Genomic DNA, 19,061 nt, shown 5'->3' on the forward strand with positions numbered 1-19,061 from the left:
GCAGGTATGACAGAGGGAGCGCAGGTATGACAGAGGGAGCGCAGGTATGCCAGAGGGAGCGCAGGTATGCCAGAGGGAGCGCAGGTATGCCAGACGGAGCCCAGGTATGAGAGAGGGAGCGCAGGTATGACAGAGGGAGCGCAGGTATGCCAGAGGGAGCGCAGGTATGCCAGAGGGAGCGCAGGTATGACAGAGGGAGCGCAGGTATGACAGACGGAGCGCAGGTATGACAGACGGAGCGCAGATGGGCCGATACGTCAGGTCCAATTTATGTAGATAAAAAATGCAACAGCTAAACAAAACTGTGGTGGAATGAATAACGCCAGTGTGAACCTGACCTAATCCGGTCAGACTGGCTGATAAGGAAATGATCCCCTCAGGCCGGGTCACTCAGTTTTTCCATTGACTTCCATTAAAAAAAAGGATTAAAGCGCATCATCCAGTTTTTTAGCTTAGACAAAAATGTGGTCGGCCGTGTTTTTGTGGACGCTAAAAAAAGGATGATAGACGTCAACGGAAAAACTGATCCAAACAGATGCCTCCATTTTCCATCTGAACGCTGCCGCTCAGTGGTCGGACTCATCACCTGTCCGGTAAGTGGACGTCTCCAGCCCCCGCCTTGTCATTGCTGATCTTCATGTGTTTGTTTTACGCTTCTATTTGCTTTATTTTATTTTTTTGCACTTTTGGTTTCTTATTTGTTTTTAATTTTCTAAAACAATTGTAATTTGGCCCCTTGGAGGAAATTTATGAAAAGTCACTCATTGCGCAAAAATCTGCAGCTATTCGGCGTCATACTGGTCATCTGATAGGCGGGCAGGAGCCGTGGTCTTCTCTTACGCCTGCCGGCTGCTGTAAATCCTGGTGACCATGTAGATACAGGTCTGTGAATGCTGGGCCGTAGCCTGAGAGACGCGTTCCTCTCAGTAAATCAATTGTGCGGCATGGGGTATATGTAAGGTTGGCATATGAGTACGCCAGTCTTGATAAATTTCCCAGCCTAAAAGGGGTACTCCAACAAAATATGTTTTTCTATTAAATCAACTAGTGTCAAAAAGTACTCCAGTCTTCCAGTACTTATCAGCTGCTGTATGTCCTGCAGGAAGTGGTGTATTCCTTACAGTCTGACACAGTGCTCTCTGCTGCCACCTCTGTCCATGTCAGGAACTGTCCAGAGCAGCAGCAAATCCCCATAGAAAACCTCTCCTGCTCTGGACAGTTCCTGACATGGACAGAGGTGGCAGCAGAGAGCACTGTGTCAGACTGGAGAGAATACACCACTTCCTGCAGGACATACAGCAGCTGATAAGTACTGGAAGACTGAAGATTTTTAAATAGAAGTAATTTACAGATCTCTGGCACTTTCTGCCACCAGGTGATTTGAAACAAAAAACCTAATTAAAATGGCAGGTTCCGACTCCTCTCCAGTCGAGTTGCAGCAGGGTCTCCGCTGTGTGTTACAACCAGGCTTGGGCTGCGGTGTGACCACAGTGACAGTCCCGGCCTGATCAGCTGATTGATTATGTAATGATTATGCTCATTATTTAAAACCAGACAGTTTTTATTCCCATCTGTTCAGATATACGTACACACTATATATTAGTTAGGCCTCTCTGTGACAATACTATACATACTTATACAGTATATTGTTGCTTTGTTTTGTGCTCCTTTTCCATACTGATTTGCACCCCACTAGTGTTTAGCTGTGCCCACCATATGTTCTGTTGTTATATATAGAAGTCAGACCCCCCTGTCCCCACCCCCTGTTGTTATATATAGAAGTCAGACCCCCCCTGTCCCCACCCCCTGTTGTTATATATAGAAGTCAGACCCCCCTGTCCCCACCCCCTGTTGTTATATATAGAAGTCAGACCCCCCTGTCCCCACCCCCTGTTGTTATATATAGAAGTCAGACCCCCCTTTTGTTATATACAGAAGTCAGACCCCCTGTGACTGCGCTCCCAACCATCTGCCCCCCCAGTGCCCGCCAGGTAATAACACACACGACTATAAGTAACTCTTGGTGCTTTAAATACCAGCAGGTACATGGTGGCGAAAAAAACAGACGATGGGGTGTGCCACCACCGACTCCAGCTGTCCACCTGGCTACCCAAAACCTCTTATATTATACCGCCTGCTGTGCCAACAAATATAGCGGAGGGGAGAAAAACTGTCTGGAACTTACTCCATGGCCTGGAGGCTGATGATGTGTCTGCACTATAAGGGGGGGGGGGGGGGGGGGGGGAGTGACGTGGGGGCCCAGTGGCTGTAAAAAAAGAGGGGGGGGGCATATTAACCCTGTCCTGGCCTACTCCCTACCTGCCGCTGACCAAGCTATGGAAGTGCCACATACAGTCAGGGGGCACCCTCCCTAGTCAGTCAGGTGCCCTCCAGTACTGTGTGGTTCCCCATATTGTGTCCCCTGTGTGTGTGTATTGAGCTGCCATAATGTGCCCCCAGGTAGTTGGGTTCCCCATATTGGGTGAATGATCCTCTCTCGTCCTCATCCCCTGTGGTTTGTGTCCTGTAGAGCTGAAAAAAAGGAACTGGGGCAATAAGCAGCAATTAAGTTGAGTCTCTACCTTTTTAGAGCCACCTTTTTCAGGAAATTTTACTTTAGAGCTAATGACTCAAAATGCAAATTTTTATTAGGCTATGTCCCCCCCCCCCCCCCCTCCGAAAAGAAAAAACAACAACAACAACAAAGCAGCAGGGTGTCAGCCACATCCATTGACTGGGAGAGCTCATTTACCCAATAATCGGCCCATGTAAAGGGCCAGCCATCAGCCTGACTCAATCTTTTGTGCGACCATATAAATTATGTCTAGACGTGGTGATTAGAGATGATCGAGCATCGGGAAGTGTTAGGTTCGATCGAACTCGAACCTTCGTCATTTGATTCCCGATGCCATTCCGTTCCGTGGGTAACTCTATGACTCTCATTTAGAGGTGGACACGGTTATAACATAGAAATAGTCTTGTAGCTTTGGTGGATTGGATACAACTATATACACATATAGCGTGGATACAGATGTGGATGGCTCTTCATTTCCTCATTGTCGGCTGCACATCCCCAATAATGATAATTTTATTGGCTGCACAAAAAATACAACCAGCCAATAAGCAAGCGTCTTCTCGTTCATCGACTTATCACTGCCCAATTATTGGTAACCAGCATGGGCCAGTCGGTGCTAATGTTATTACAGATTCTCAATTTCCCGGCAATCAGCCGATCAAAAAGAGCAGCAGTCTGTTGAAGAATGGTACTCGGCACTACGCAAAGCCTTGGGACTACGCAAAGCCTCGGGACTACGCCAAGCTGTAACGCCTGGAGTAGTGGATCCACTGAACCGTCACTAGCGATGGCACTAACCTCACCAGGGAGCGGAGTCTAAGGGGCCGCTGGTTTTCACCAGAGCCCGCCGCAAGGCGGGATGGACTTGCTGCGGCAGGCGACCCCCAGGTCGCTACCCCTGGCTTGGTTGCTAGTGACGGCAGGCGAGGCGTGGCAGGAGCAGTAGGCAGGAGATAGTGCAGGCAGAGGTCTGTAGGCGTGATCGCAGGTGGCGGACAGGACTCAGGAACAATGGGAAGGCATCGGGCAAGGACTAGGGACAAGTACTGCGGACAGGAACAAGGACTAAGGTCAGGAACAACAGGGAGCTGGGCCAAACGCTATGGGAGGCATGCAGAGGCTCCAACACCTGTAGTGGGGCAGGGCTGGAATTTATAGGGAGTGATTAGTGCAACTAACCAATTAGGGGCGGACTGGCCCTTTAAATCTGAGACAGCCGGCGCGCGTCCTAGGAGGTGGGGACGCGTGCGCCGGCCGGCACAGACTGAGACAGGAGCGGGGCGAGGTAAGGCGCCCCCCGGGGCCGAACAGGTAGCAGCGCCGGGTCCCTGCACAAGGACCCCGGCGGCTGCATGGGGCAGAGGGAGGTCCCGTGCTCCGGGCCGCCGCCGCAGCCGTGACAGTACCCCCCCCCTTTGGCCTCCCCCTCTTTCTAACCTGCAGGAACCTCTTGATGAGATCTTGGTCCAGGATGTTAGCTTCGGGTTCCAAGGACCTCTCCTCAGGACCAAATCCTCTCCAGTCCACTAGGAAGAACCGTCTCCCTCTGACAGTTTTCATGGCCAGAATGTCTTTAACAACGTAGACGTCGTCAGAGACGGCTCGTGGAGCAGAGAGCGAAGCCTTATCGGAGAACCGGTTGAGGACTACTGGCTTTAAGAGGGAAACATGGAAGGCGTTCGGAATCCGCATAGTAGGGGGTAGGCGGAGTTTGTAGGTGACAGGGTTGATGCGTTTTAGCACCGAGAAAGAACCGAGGAATCGAGGACCCAACTTGTAGCTGGGAATCTTGAGTCGGACATATTTGGCCGAGAGCCAGACTTTGTCACCTGGGAGAAAATTCGTGGCAGGTCTTCTTCTCTTATCCACCTGGTCCTTCATGCGGTCAGATGCCTTGAGCAAAGATTGTCGAGTCTGTTCCCAGATCGACTGCAGGTCAGATAACAATTCCTCCACGGCTGGGACCTCAGAGGATGGAGAGAGAGGCAGAGGAGGACGAGGGTGATGCCCATATACCACATAGAAGGGTGACTTGCCTGTGGAACTCGAGTCCAGATGGTTGTAGGAGAACTCCGCCCATGGAAGCAGACTGGACCAGTTGTCCTGGTGAGCGGAGACGAAGTGTCGAAGATAATTGCCAAGGACCTGATTGACCCTTTCCACTTGCCCATTGGTCTGGGGATGATAGGCCGATGAGAAGTCCAGCTTCACTTGGAGTTGAGAGCAGAGAGCACGCCAGAATCTGGAGACTAATTGTGAGCCTCTGTCAGACACTATATGAAGAGGAAGACCATGTAGGCGGAAGATATGCTGAAAGAACAGCTGGGCCAGGCGAGGAGCTGATGGTAGTCCAGGAAGAGCCACGAAGTGGGACATCTTGGAGAAGCGGTCAGTAAAAACCCAAATGACAGTGTTACCCGCAGATGGAGGCAAGTCTGTGACAAAGTCCATGCCTATATGGCACCAGGGGCGGTCTGGAACTGGCAAGGGCTGAAGTAGGCCGGCAGGTTTTTGACGGGAGGACTTGTTTCTGGCACAGATGGTACAGGAAGCCACAAAGTCCTTGACATCTTGGAGTAGGCTAGGCCACCAGTAGTGGCGGAAGATCAGTTGCCCGGTCTTTAGAACTCCCGGCCACCATAGAGGAATGACCCCATTTCAAGATCCGTCTTCGAAGAGCAGGGCGCACACAGGTCTTACCGGGAGGCAATCTTTGAAGAGTGGATGTGGCGACTGGCACTAGGCGATCGGGAGGTATAATATGGCGAGGAGAGTCCTCTTGTCCCATGACGTCAGATGCTCGGGAGGGAGCATCGGCTTTCACGTTCTTTTCAGCCGGACGGAAATGGATAACGAAGTTGAAACGTGAAAAGAAAAGCGACCACCTGGCCTGCCGGGGATTAAGACGTTGGGCTGATTGGAGGTAGAGAAGGTCCTTGTGGTCCGTGTAGATATTTACCAGATGCCTAGCCCCCTCTAGGAGATGACTCCACTCCTCCAGTGCCAACTTAATCGCCAAGAGTTCTCGGTCGTCAATAGTATAGTTCCTCTCGGCAGGGGAGAAAGTCTTTGAGAAGAACCCTCAAATTCGGGTTTTGCCTGATGCGTCCCTTTGCGAGAGGACGGCTCCAGCGCCTACTGAAGATGGGTCGACCTCAAGTGAAAACGGCTTGGTGGCATCCGGGCAGACTAGTGCAGGAGCAGAAGCAAAGGCTGACTTTAGGCTAGTGAAGGCTTGCTCGGCCTCAGGTGGCCAATGCCTGGGATCCGCCTTCTTCTTAGTGAGGGCCACGATGGGTGCGACCAGGGTAGAGAAGTGTGGGATGAACTGCCGATAGTAGTTGGCAAATCCTAGGAGGCGTTGGATAGCTCTGAGTCCCACAGGACGTGGCCACTGGAGAACAGCTGAGAGCTTGGCCGGATCCATTTGTAGACCCTGGTCGGAGACGATATACCCAAGAAACGGAAGACTGTGTTGATAGAAAACGCACTTCTCTAGCTTGGCGTACAGATGATTGGCCCGTAGTGTTCGTAGGACCTGACGTACTTGTGTCACGTGAGTCTGCTGGTCAGGGGAGATGACCAAAATGTCGTCAAGATAGACAATGACGCAGACATAGAGGAGGTCTCGGAAGATGTTGTTAACGAATTCCTGGAAAACCGCTGGGGCATTGCAAAGGCCGAATGGCATGACCAGAAGATCTTGGCTCCACGGAGACGGTCGAATAGTTCAGGGATAAGTGGAAGAGGATAACGGTTCTTGACTGTCACCTTATTTAGGCCCCTGTAGTCTATGCATGGGCGAAGAGAACCGTCCTTCTTCTGCACAAAGAAGAATCCTGCGACAGCAGGGGACGTGAATTTGCGAATGAAACCCTTCTGAAGGTTCTCCCGGATGTAGGAAGACATGGCCTCAGTCTCGGGCACGGAGAGAGGGTACACCCGACCTCGTGGAGGAGAAGTTCCATGAAGGAGGTCTATGGGACAATCATATGTCCGGTGAGGGGGTAGAGAGTCCGCCTCTATGGCAGAAAAGACGTCAGCCAAGTCCTGGTATTCTGCCGGTAGGCCGGGTAGAGGCTTGACGGAGTCAGGTGACGTCACAGAGCTCTTGGGCCGAGGAAGCTTCAGACACCGGTTAGGACAGTCCAGACCCCAACTGAGAATCTCCCCGGTTCTCCAGTCTAGCTTAGGGGTATGTAATTGCAGCCAAGGTAGACCCAGCAGGATGTCGGAAGAGGAATGGCGCAAGACGTAGAAGGAGATCTTCTCCTGATGTAAAGCGCCCACCTGGAGGACTAGAGGTGCAGTCTGGTAGAGCACAGCTTCAGCAAGAGTCTCGCCCGTGACCGAGGAGATAGACAGGGATTGGGCTAGCTGGATCACGGGTAGCCGCCATCTTTGGACCAAGGTAGCTGCAATGAAACTGCCTGCAGACCCAGAGTCGATGAAGGCAGTAGTCTGGTGAATTTGTCCTGAGGGTGTCTGGATGGAAACTGGCATAGACAATCTTGGAGAGGTGGCATTCAAACCTAGGGAGGCCTCTCCTACCGGACCTAGGTGCGAGCGTTTCCTGGACACTGAGGATGTTGGGGACATCTCTGCCGGAAGTGATCAGAGCCACTGCAATAGAGACAGAGATTCAGCTCTAGTCTGCGAGCCCTCTCATGAGGAGTCAGGCGAACTCGTTCTACTTGCATTGGAACCTCAGGAATCGACTGGGGTACAGGAGCAACAGGATTCTGGAAAACCGGTGCTAGGCGGGGATGGCGACGGGGCAGGCTTAGTCGCCATTCTTACCGGACCTCCTCCTCTCTCTCGGAAAATCGGTTGTCGACTCTGGTAGCCAGTAGGATTAGATCGTTCAGAGATGTAGGGAGGTCGCGGGCGGAGAGCACGTCTTTCACCCGACTGGATAGGCCCTTCTTGAAGGTGGCTATTAGAATGGCCTCATTCCAGTCTATATCAGCTGCCAGGGTGCGGAACTGGATGGCGTAGTCACCAACAGAGGAGCTCCCTTGAGAGAGGTTGAGGAGAGCTGTCTCAGCTGAAGAAGCACGGGCAGGTTCCTCAAAGACGGAGCGAAACTCGGCCAGGAAGGTTCGGAGATTGGCAGCAACAGGATCATCTTGGTCCCACAGCGGCGTGGCCCAGGCCAAAGCTCTACCCTCCAATAGGCTGATGATAAAAGCCACTTTAGAGCGCTCGGTGGGAAACTGACTATTTAAGAGTTCAAAATGCATGGTGCATTGAGTCAGGAATCCCCTGCACAACTTGGGATCGCCTCCATATTTACTCGGGAGGGCCAGTTAAAGTCTCGAAGAGGCTGCAGGAGGATGAGAGCGCTGGGCTGTAGTATGCTGCTGTAAGGCGGCAGTCAGTTGCTGGATCTGCTGCGACTGTTGCTGGATTTGTTGAGCCTGTTGAGCGACCACTCTGGCTACGTCACGGAGATCAGGCACCTCGCCGGGATCCATGGTTGGAGCCTACTGTAACGCCTAGGAGGCGGGGACGCGCGCGCCGGCCAACCCAGATGGAGACAGGAGCGGGGCGAGGTAAGGCGCCCCCCGGGGCTGAACAGGTAGCAGCGCCGGGTCCCTGCACAAGGACCCCGGTGGCTGCATGGGGCAGAGGGAGGTCGCGGCGGCGGCCCGGAGCAAGGGACGCCACCGCGGCCGTGACACAAGCCTCTACAAGGTCAGAAGAATCGTGAGGCTGAATGAACGGTCCACCATTTATGCTCAATGTTTATTGAATTTTTTGGAAACAAATGATCCAGGTAATCGGCTGTGTCCCTGTTTTCCAGGCGGTATTCGGGCTTACTTCAGCTTGCCTACGGAACGGGAAGGCATCGGGAATCAAATGACGAAGGTTCAAGAAGGTTCGAGTTCAATCGAACCTAACAATTCCCGATGTTCAATCATCTATAGTGGTGATATGTGGCTGATAACAATGCATTGAAATGCTGGATTATTTGTTTTAAAAAAATTCAATAAACATTGAGCATAAATGGTGGAACGTTCATTCAGCCTCACGATTCTTCAGACCTTGAAGAGGCTTTGCATAGTGCCGAGGCTTTACGTAGTGCTGAGGATGAGCTAGGGATGAGCGAACCGGCCGAGGTTCGGGTTCAAATGAACCTGAACTATTGGCTTCTGATTCCCGCTGTCTGCCGGCTCCGTGGAGAGGGTGGATACAGCCTGAGGACCGCCTAGAAAACTGGGATACAGCGAACCCGAACCTCGGCCGGTTCGCTCATCCCTACTGAGTACCATTCTTCAACAGACTGCTGCTCTTTTTGATCGTCTGATTGCTGTGAAATTAAGAATCTGTAATAACATTAGCACCGATTGGCCCATGCTGGTTACCAATAATCGGGCAGTGATAAGTCGATGAACGAGAAGACGCTTGCTTATTGGCTGGTTGTATCCACGCTATATGTGTATATAGTTGTATCCAATCCACCAAAGCTAAGTTATAACCGCGTCCACCTCTAAATGAGAGTAATAGAGTTACCAAAACTGTTGGCATCTTGAGAGTTACCTGGGGTTTGTTATAGCGCTATTATCCCTTTAAGGACACAGGCATTTTTGTTTTTGCACCATAGCGCTTGCATTTTTTCACCTACAGACCCATATGACCTCCAATCTTTTGCGACCCCAATTGTATTTTGCAATGACACACTTAAATTTTATTTTTTATTTCACAGGATATTTTATGGGTGATCCCACCACTCGATCACTAGGGTTGTGTTTTAACGGCATTTAAATGGTTAATTGGCTAATAGCTGTGGCCCCATGACGCTGAGGAATACCCCAGGCTATAGTCCTGAGACCACTGTTCTTTTCTCATGGTTATAAATGGTATAGCTCATGTTGTAGCAGTAATTTTATGCTTTTCGGATGGTACCAAGTGATGTAATAGAGTGCTTGCTGCTACTGCATGATAAGACCCAGGCGGACCGACCAAGAGTAACGCACCAATTCTTCAGCTTCATCCAAAAAAGCTTTACACTTTACACAATGTCAGTAGCTTGGATTGAACATTTGTAAGGCATTTTTTTTTTTTTGGCAAAAAAGCAGATGTATTTGTGTACATCCGTTTTGATTTGATCTGTTTTTCCACTGATTTCCATTATAAAAAAAAGCACATTGTATGCTCAAAAAAGATGCATTTTCATCCGTTTTTTTAATAAAAAATTTTTATAACGAAAGTCAATGGAAAAATGGATCAAAACGGATGCATACAAATACATCTGCAAAAACGCAGGTGACCTCATCTATGTTATGTGTAATATTCCTCACTGCCTGATCTTTCACATTCATCCACAAATACTCTCAGAAATGCACAAGGGGTTACTAGTATTTTTGCTGATTCCTTCCCATTATCTGGTTGCACTGGTGACATGAAGTGTGGCCTATCGGCAGTGCTTGTTTGATAGTGTTAACAGCGTAGGGTGCAAATACAGCTGTATTTTCATTTGTTGGGGACAACAAACACTCCTGGGATTATACCAACATTAGTCTGGGAGTGCGGCTCACCGGCACGGGACATCAGGTCACACTGCTAAAAACATACAAAGGGAATAAGCAGCACACACCGCCCTTATGTTACCAGCCCGGGGGGAACATCATTGGGCTAGATGGTCAAACAATGAGCAGAAACCTCTCTGACAGCATCTATACCGCCAGCCGTAACAGTAAGGGGGATAGTGATAATTTCCACAACCATTTTTAAGTGTTCAAAAAAAACTCCGGTCCATGCTTAAAATGTATTATTTGGAGCTCGGGCCTTGATAAATGTTGCACAAATTTTGAGCTTTGGTGCTCATAGACCATATCCTAAAATAATGTCTGAATTAGTGGATAGAAGGGTTGGGCATGCAGGACTTCTACGGCTCTACCCTTTTGTCCTAGGAGGTATGAGCTGATCTAAAGAGACAACGCATAAACATTCGGCTGTGCTAAACATTCATGTATATGGGGAAGTGGGAGAGATGACTGTTGGCCAAGGAATACTTTGGCATATGAAGCCAAGTAGAGGCATACACTCCCCCATCAGTAATACAGCCCCTCCCCCAACTGCTAAAAAAAGATCTCCATAATAATTTTTATTATTTATTCTTGCCAGTATTAGATGGACCCTGCATGCCCAGAGCATAGGCTTATTACATGCCATGGAGAGGCCATAGTACAGTGTAGGGTCCATCTCGGCATGAGGCCACCTTATCGTTGGTGGGATCGTTTACACTATTTGCAAATGGTAACTAAGAGCCTCAGTATTTTTATGGAGATTTTTATTAGCAGTTGGGGGGGGGGCAACTTTTAGTGATTGTCATATCTGTATGGGGTCTGTATCTTGCTGTTGCGGTGAGCTGTTGCACTTTTTGTGTTTTTGTGTGTTTGCAATTTCAGCCATAGCAACGTGCTCCTGCCCAGTGTGAATGGTGTTCTATGAGAGAGCAGACCACATGTGTCTGAGTTTTTTGTCTGAGTACATATGTACTGCATTGATCCCCATGAGCAATCACTGTATTCCTCAGAAGTCCCCTGGAGGGACTACAAATTACTGTGTAGTAAAAAAATTTTTCTTTATTTTTTTTTAAATAAATAAACAATCCCATCCTATAATAAATCACCCCCCCCCCCTTTTTACAGTTTTAAAATAAAAAATAAAATAAACATATTTTCTATTGCCGCATGAGGAATTGACCGAACTATAAAATTATCGCATTTCTGATATCGCACGGTAAACGGTGTAAGCACAAAAAAAGCCAAAGTGCAAAACTGCTCATTTTTGGTCACAACAAGAAGTTGTATATACACAATCAAACTACCAATAAAAAGTGCACATCATTACAGCCCCATAGACCAAAAAATCAAAGCATTTTAAGGATATGTCCCTGACTTGAGGAACATGTGGTCCTGTCCTGAGCACACTGCACCTGCCCCAGCAAGGTAGGGGTTAAGTCACTGAACCGCTTGCTCGCTGGGGCGGGTGCAGTGTGCTCGCACAGCTGTTGGAGCACAGTCTGGCCCCCAGGGGTTAAGTGGGGTTGCATAGCATATCAACTTAACCCCTTGGGGGTTAGACTGTTTAGTCTGGCACCCAAGGGGTTAAATGTTGGAAGGGAGGGGGTTAATTCACCGTCCTGGGCTTCCATCATCTTCTATCTTCAGCTTCTTCATCTGCGATAAGCAGATGACATAACAATCTGTTGGTACACTGAAGGAGTCTCCACTCAGCCAATCAGAGGCTGCAGAGATGTCCCGCCTCAGCTGCCCATTGCAAATCAATGAGCCAAAGATTGAAGACGCTGCTGGGAGCCCTGGACAGTAAAGATACACCGCCACCACCAACAGAGCCCAGTCTGGCTGGCAGGGGTTAATGTAATACCCTGGGGACCAGACTTTCACTTTCAGACATTTTCAAGTGAACCAGACAGCTGCTGAGCTGCTGTAAAATGCTCCATCCTCTCATTGACTTTAAAAGGGTTGTCCAGCGAAAAAAAATTCTCTCAAATGAACTGATGTCAAAAAGTTATATAGATTTGTAATTAACTTCTATTTAAAAATCTCAAGTCTTCCTGTACTTATCAGCTGCTGTATGTCCTGCGGGAAGTGGTGTATTCTCTCCAGTCTGACACAGTGCTCTCTGCTGCCACCTCTGTCCATGTCAGGAACTGTCCAGAGCAGGGGAGATTTTCTATGGGGATTTGCTGCTGCTCTGGACAATTCCTGACATGGACAGAGGTGGCAGCAGAGAGCACTGTGTCAGACTGGAGAGAATACACCACTTCCTGCAGGACATACAGCAGCTGATAAGTACTGGAAGACTGGAAAGAATACACCACTTCCTGCAGGACATACAGCGGCTTATAAGTATGGGAAGATGTGATATTTTTAATTAGAAGTAAATTACAAATCTATATAACTTTCTGAAACCAGTTGATTTAAAAGAAAAACATTTCCATGGACAACCCCTTTAATGATGGTTCATTACTTACTAGTCGAGTACTCAAGAATTTTAATGCACCTTCAACACTCACTAAGATTCGGAGTTATTTCTCTTGTCAGTGGTTCAATCATTTTAGAGATGATTCTGTCGTCTATCTCTCTGCAGACTATGTGTACTCACTGTCTAACTCTACTAACATTAATCTGTGGGTGACCTCCGCTGGGAGATCAGACCCTGACCTATACATGGTGGCTCTTTTGTAAACCGCTCCATTGCAGCATCGCCACAAGTGATCAACTATACAATCCTTAGACGATCACCATATCCACAGTATCCTCAGGGCTTGTATAGACTCTGCAGATGAGGTGGGATATTGGGACGCCCAGATATCGTATACACCATCATATATGTACAAACTGTTTATCACTAGAGTTTACTTAGTTGCACTTCTTTTACTAGATCACGCTCCAACTATGGGCTATGAATTCCCGTGACTGAGCTGTTTGATCCAAGACCATCCCTGATGAACCCCGAAGACTACTATCTCTGTTGGGGGAAACGCGTCGGATGACGTTTTGGACATGAAAATCTAATTTACGCATCAACAGCTGATTCACACAAAGAAACACACAGTGCATACTGACCGACTGTAATACCGTAGACCTAGCGGCAAATCCACTGGACCTGTTACCATGGCCGGCGTCAGCACCCGGCTGACTAGGGCAAATGCCGGGGCCCACAGCTCCTCTAGGGGCCCACTCCCGTCTGTTACTACATTTTTTTTTTTGTTAGTAAAAAAAAAAAAAAAGTGTAGTAACAGAGGGGACTGGGCCCCTAGAGGCCGCATGTGACAGTTAGGGGCCCGCCGATACATACTGGGGTCCCCGGGCACACGTCTTCCTGCAAGTCTTCCCTACAGCCGAGTAGGTAGAAAAGGACCTTTGAGTATGAAGGACCTGTGGTGATGTCATGGGTCATGTGATCGGACACCTGACCTGATAGAGGGCAGAAGGTAGGCTCTGTAAACTAATAGTCAACTGTATGTGCTGGCGTTTCTAGTTGTTTTGTTTTGTGTATAGAGGTCCTGCTGTAATATATATATATACAGCAGGACCTCCTATCTACTTTCTATCTATCTATCTATCTATCTCCTATCTATCTATCTATCTATCTATCTCCTATCTATCTATCTATCTATCTATCTATCTATCTATCTATCTATCTATCTATTATCTATCTCCTATCTATCTATCTATCTATCTATCTATCTCCTATCTATCTATCTATCTATCTATCTATCTATCTATCTATCTATCTATCTATCTATCCACAGAGCAGGAGCTGTATACAGGAGTGGTGCTGCTGGTTCTGTATACAGCTCCTGCTCTCTGTATATATATATATATATATATATATACGCTTGCTTATTGGCTGGTTGTATCCACGCTATATGTGTATATAGTTGTATCCAATCCACCAAAGCTAAGTTATAACCGCGTCCACCTCTAAATGAGAGTAATAGAGTTACCAAAACTGTTGGCATCTTGAGAGTTACCTGGGGTTTGTTATAGCGCTATTATCCCTTTAAGGACACAGGCATTTTTGTTTTTGCACCATAGCGCTTGCATTTTTTCACCTACAGACCCATATGACCTCCAATCTTTTGCGACCCCAATTGTATTTTGCAATGACACACTTAAATTTTATTTTTTATTTCACAGGATATTTTATGGGTGATCCCACCACTCGATCACTAGGGTTGTGTTTTAACGGCATTTAAATGGTTAATTGGCTAATAGCTGTGGCCCCATGACGCTGAGGAATACCCCAGGCTATAGTCCTGAGACCACTGTTCTTTTCTCATGGTTATAAATGGTATAGCTCATGTTGTAGCAGTAATTTTATGCTTTTCGGATGGTACCAAGTGATGTAATAGAGTGCTTGCTGCTACTGCATGATAAGACCCAGGCGGACCGACCAAGAGTAACGCACCAATTCTTCAGCTTCATCCAAAAAAGCTTTACACTTTACACAATGTCAGTAGCTTGGATTGAACATTTGTAAGGCATTTTTTTTTTTTGGCAAAAAAGCAGATGTATTTGTGTACATCCGTTTTGATTTGATCTGTTTTTCCACTGATTTCCATTATAAAAAAAAGCACATTGTATGCTCAAAAAAGATGCATTTTCATCCGTTTTTTTAATAAAAAATTTTTATAACGAAAGTCAATGGAAAAATGGATCAAAACGGATGCATACAAATACATCTGCAAAAACGCAGGTGACCTCATCTATGTTATGTGTAATATTCCTCACTGCCTGATCTTTCACATTCATCCACAAATACTCTCAGAAATGCACAAGGGGTTACTAGTATTTTTGCTGATTCCTTCCCATTATCTGGTTGCACTGGTGACATGAAGTGTGGCCTATCGGCAGTGCTTGTTTGATAGTGTTAACAGCGTAGGGTGCAAATACAGCTGTATTTTCATTTGTTGGGGACAACAAACACTCCTGGGATTATACCAACATTAGTCTGGGAGTGCGGCTCACCGGCACGGGACATCAGGTCACACTGCTAAAAACATACAAAGGGAATAAGCAGCACACACCGCCCTTATGTTACCAGCCCGGGGGGAACATCATTGGGCTAGATGGTCAAACAATGAGCAGAAACCTCTCTGACAGCATCTATACCGCCAGCCGTAACAGTAAGGGGGATAGTGATAATTTCCACAACCATTTTTAAGTGTTCAAAAAAAACTCCGGTCCATGCTTAAAATGTATTATTTGGAGCTCGGGCCTTGATAAATGTTGCACAAATTTTGAGCTTTGGTGCTCATAGACCATATCCTAAAATAATGTCTGAATTAGTGGATAGAAGGGTTGGGCATGCAGGACTTCTACGGCTCTACCCTTTTGTCCTAGGAGGTATGAGCTGATCTAAAGAGACAACGCATAAACATTCGGCTGTGCTAAACATTCATGTATATGGGGAAGTGGGAGAGATGACTGTTGGCCAAGGAATACTTTGGCATATGAAGCCAAGTAGAGGCATACACTCCCCCATCAGTAATACAGCCCCTCCCCCAACTGCTAAAAAAAGATCTCCATAATAATTTTTATTATTTATTCTTGCCAGTATTAGATGGACCCTGCATGCCCAGAGCATAGGCTTATTACATGCCATGGAGAGGCCATAGTACAGTGTAGGGTCCATCTCGGCATGAGGCCACCTTATCGTTGGTGGGATCGTTTACACTATTTGCAAATGGTAACTAAGAGCCTCAGTATTTTTATGGAGATTTTTATTAGCAGTTGGGGGGGGGGCAACTTTTAGTGATTGTCATATCTGTATGGGGTCTGTATCTTGCTGTTGCGGTGAGCTGTTGCACTTTTTGTGTTTTTGTGTGTTTGCAATTTCAGCCATAGCAACGTGCTCCTGCCCAGTGTGAATGGTGTTCTATGAGAGAGCAGACCACATGTGTCTGAGTTTTTTGTCTGAGTACATATGTACTGCATTGATCCCCATGAGCAATCACTGTATTCCTCAGAAGTCCCCTGGAGGGACTACAAATTACTGTGTAGTAAAAAAATTTTTCTTTATTTTTTTTTAAATAAATAAACAATCCCATCCTATAATAAATCACCCCCCCCCCCTTTTTACAGTTTTAAAATAAAAAATAAAATAAACATATTTTCTATTGCCGCATGAGGAATTGACCGAACTATAAAATTATCGCATTTCTGATATCGCACGGTAAACGGTGTAAGCACAAAAAAAGCCAAAGTGCAAAACTGCTCATTTTTGGTCACAACAAGAAGTTGTATATACACAATCAAACTACCAATAAAAAGTGCACATCATTACAGCCCCATAGACCAAAAAATCAAAGCATTTTAAGGATATGTCCCTGACTTGAGGAACATGTGGTCCTGTCCTGAGCACACTGCACCTGCCCCAGCAAGGTAGGGGTTAAGTCACTGAACCGCTTGCTCGCTGGGGCGGGTGCAGTGTGCTCGCACAGCTGTTGGAGCACAGTCTGGCCCCCAGGGGTTAAGTGGGGTTGCATAGCATATCAACTTAACCCCTTGGGGGTTAGACTGTTTAGTCTGGCACCCAAGGGGTTAAATGTTGGAAGGGAGGGGGTTAATTCACCGTCCTGGGCTTCCATCATCTTCTATCTTCAGCTTCTTCATCTGCGATAAGCAGATGACATAACAATCTGTTGGTACACTGAAGGAGTCTCCACTCAGCCAATCAGAGGCTGCAGAGATGTCCCGCCTCAGCTGCCCATTGCAAATCAATGAGCCAAAGATTGAAGACGCTGCTGGGAGCCCTGGACAGTAAAGATACACCGCCACCACCAACAGAGCCCAGTCTGGCTGGCAGGGGTTAATGTAATACCCTGGGGACCAGACTTTCACTTTCAGACATTTTCAAGTGAACCAGACAGCTGCTGAGCTGCTGTAAAATGCTCCATCCTCTCATTGACTTTAAAAGGGTTGTCCAGCGAAAAAAAATTCTCTCAAATGAACTGATGTCAAAAAGTTATATAGATTTGTAATTAACTTCTATTTAAAAATCTCAAGTCTTCCTGTACTTATCAGCTGCTGTATGTCCTGCGGGAAGTGGTGTATTCTCTCCAGTCTGACACAGTGCTCTCTGCTGCCACCTCTGTCCATGTCAGGAACTGTCCAGAGCAGGGGAGATTTTCTATGGGGATTTGCTGCTGCTCTGGACAATTCCTGACATGGACAGAGGTGGCAGCAGAGAGCACTGTGTCAGACTGGAGAGAATACACCACTTCCTGCAGGACATACAGCAGCTGATAAGTACTGGAAGACTGGAAAGAATACACCACTTCCTGCAGGACATACAGCGGCTTATAAGTATGGGAAGATGTGATATTTTTAATTAGAAGTAAATTACAAATCTATATAACTTTCTGAAACCAGTTGATTTAAAAGAAAAACATTTCCATGGACAACCCCTTTAATGATGGTTCATTACTTACTAGTCGAGTACTCAAGAATTTTAATGCACCTTCAACACTCACTAAGATTCGGAGTTATTTCTCTTGTCAGTGGTTCAATCATTTTAGAGATGATTCTGTCGTCTATCTCTCTGCAGACTATGTGTACTCACTGTCTAACTCTACTAACATTAATCTGTGGGTGACCTCCGCTGGGAGATCAGACCCTGACCTATACATGGTGGCTCTTTTGTAAACCGCTCCATTGCAGCATCGCCACAAGTGATCAACTATACAATCCTTAGACGATCACCATATCCACAGTATCCTCAGGGCTTGTATAGACTCTGCAGATGAGGTGGGATATTGGGACGCCCAGATATCGTATACACCATCATATATGTACAAACTGTTTATCACTAGAGTTTACTTAGTTGCACTTCTTTTACTAGATCACGCTCCAACTATGGGCTATGAATTCCCGTGACTGAGCTGTTTGATCCAAGACCATCCCTGATGAACCCCGAAGACTACTATCTCTGTTGGGGGAAACGCGTCGGATGACGTTTTGGACATGAAAATCTAATTTACGCATCAACAGCTGATTCACACAAAGAAACACACAGTGCATACTGACCGACTGTAATACCGTAGACCTAGCGGCAAATCCACTGGACCTGTTACCATGGCCGGCGTCAGCACCCGGCTGACTAGGGCAAATGCCGGGGCCCACAGCTCCTCTAGGGGCCCACTCCCGTCTGTTACTACATTTTTTTTTTTGTTAGTAAAAAAAAAAAAAAGTGTAGTAACAGAGGGGACTGGGCCCCTAGAGGCCGCATGTGACAGTTAGGGGCCCGCCGATACATACTGGGGTCCCCGGGCACACGTCTTCCTGCAAGTCTTCCCTACAGCCGAGTAGGTAGAAAAGGACCTTTGAGTATGAAGGACCTGTGGTGATGTCATGGGTCATGTGATCGGACACCTGACCTGATAGAGGGCAGAAGGTAGGCTCTGTAAACTAATAGTCAACTGTATGTGCTGGCGTTTCTAGTTGTTTTGTTTTGTGTATAGAGGTCCTGCTGTAATATATATATATACAGCAGGACCTCCTATCTACTTTCTATCTATCTATCTATCTATCTCCTATCTATCTATCTATCTATCTATCTCCTATCTATCTATCTATCTATCTATCTATCTATCTATCTATTATCTATCTCCTATCTATCTATCTATCTATCTATCTATCTCCTATCTATCTATCTATCTATCTATCTATCTATCTATCTATCTATCTATCTATCTATCTATCTATCTATCTATCCACAGAGCAGGAGCTGTATACAGGAGTGGTGCTGCTGGTTCTGTATACAGCTCCTGCTCTCTGTATATATATATATATATATATATATATATATATATATATATATATCATGCAGCATGATATATATATACACATATATACATACATACAGAGAGCAGGAGCTGTATACAGAACTAGCAGCAGCATGTAAGATATATATATATATATATATATATATATATATATATCTT

At 46.7% G+C, this 19,061-nt stretch overlaps 1 protein-coding gene across 1 annotated transcript in view; it reads right to left on the minus strand.

Annotated features, from left to right (window-relative positions):
* LOC138794599 (T-box transcription factor T-like) overlaps nt 1–13,448 on the minus strand; it is a 40,253-nt gene extending 26,805 nt beyond the window's left edge. Inside the window, exon 1 of the mRNA XM_069973365.1 lies at nt 13,409–13,448. The gene's annotated coding sequence lies outside the window, so the exon portion shown is untranslated. The remainder of the gene's footprint in view (nt 1–13,408) is intronic.
* Nucleotides 13,449–19,061: the final 5,613 nt, after the last annotated feature.

Source organism: Dendropsophus ebraccatus, chromosome 6, assembly GCF_027789765.1.
Source record: "Dendropsophus ebraccatus isolate aDenEbr1 chromosome 6, aDenEbr1.pat, whole genome shotgun sequence".
NCBI classification, from domain to species: Eukaryota; Metazoa; Chordata; class Amphibia; order Anura; family Hylidae; genus Dendropsophus; species Dendropsophus ebraccatus.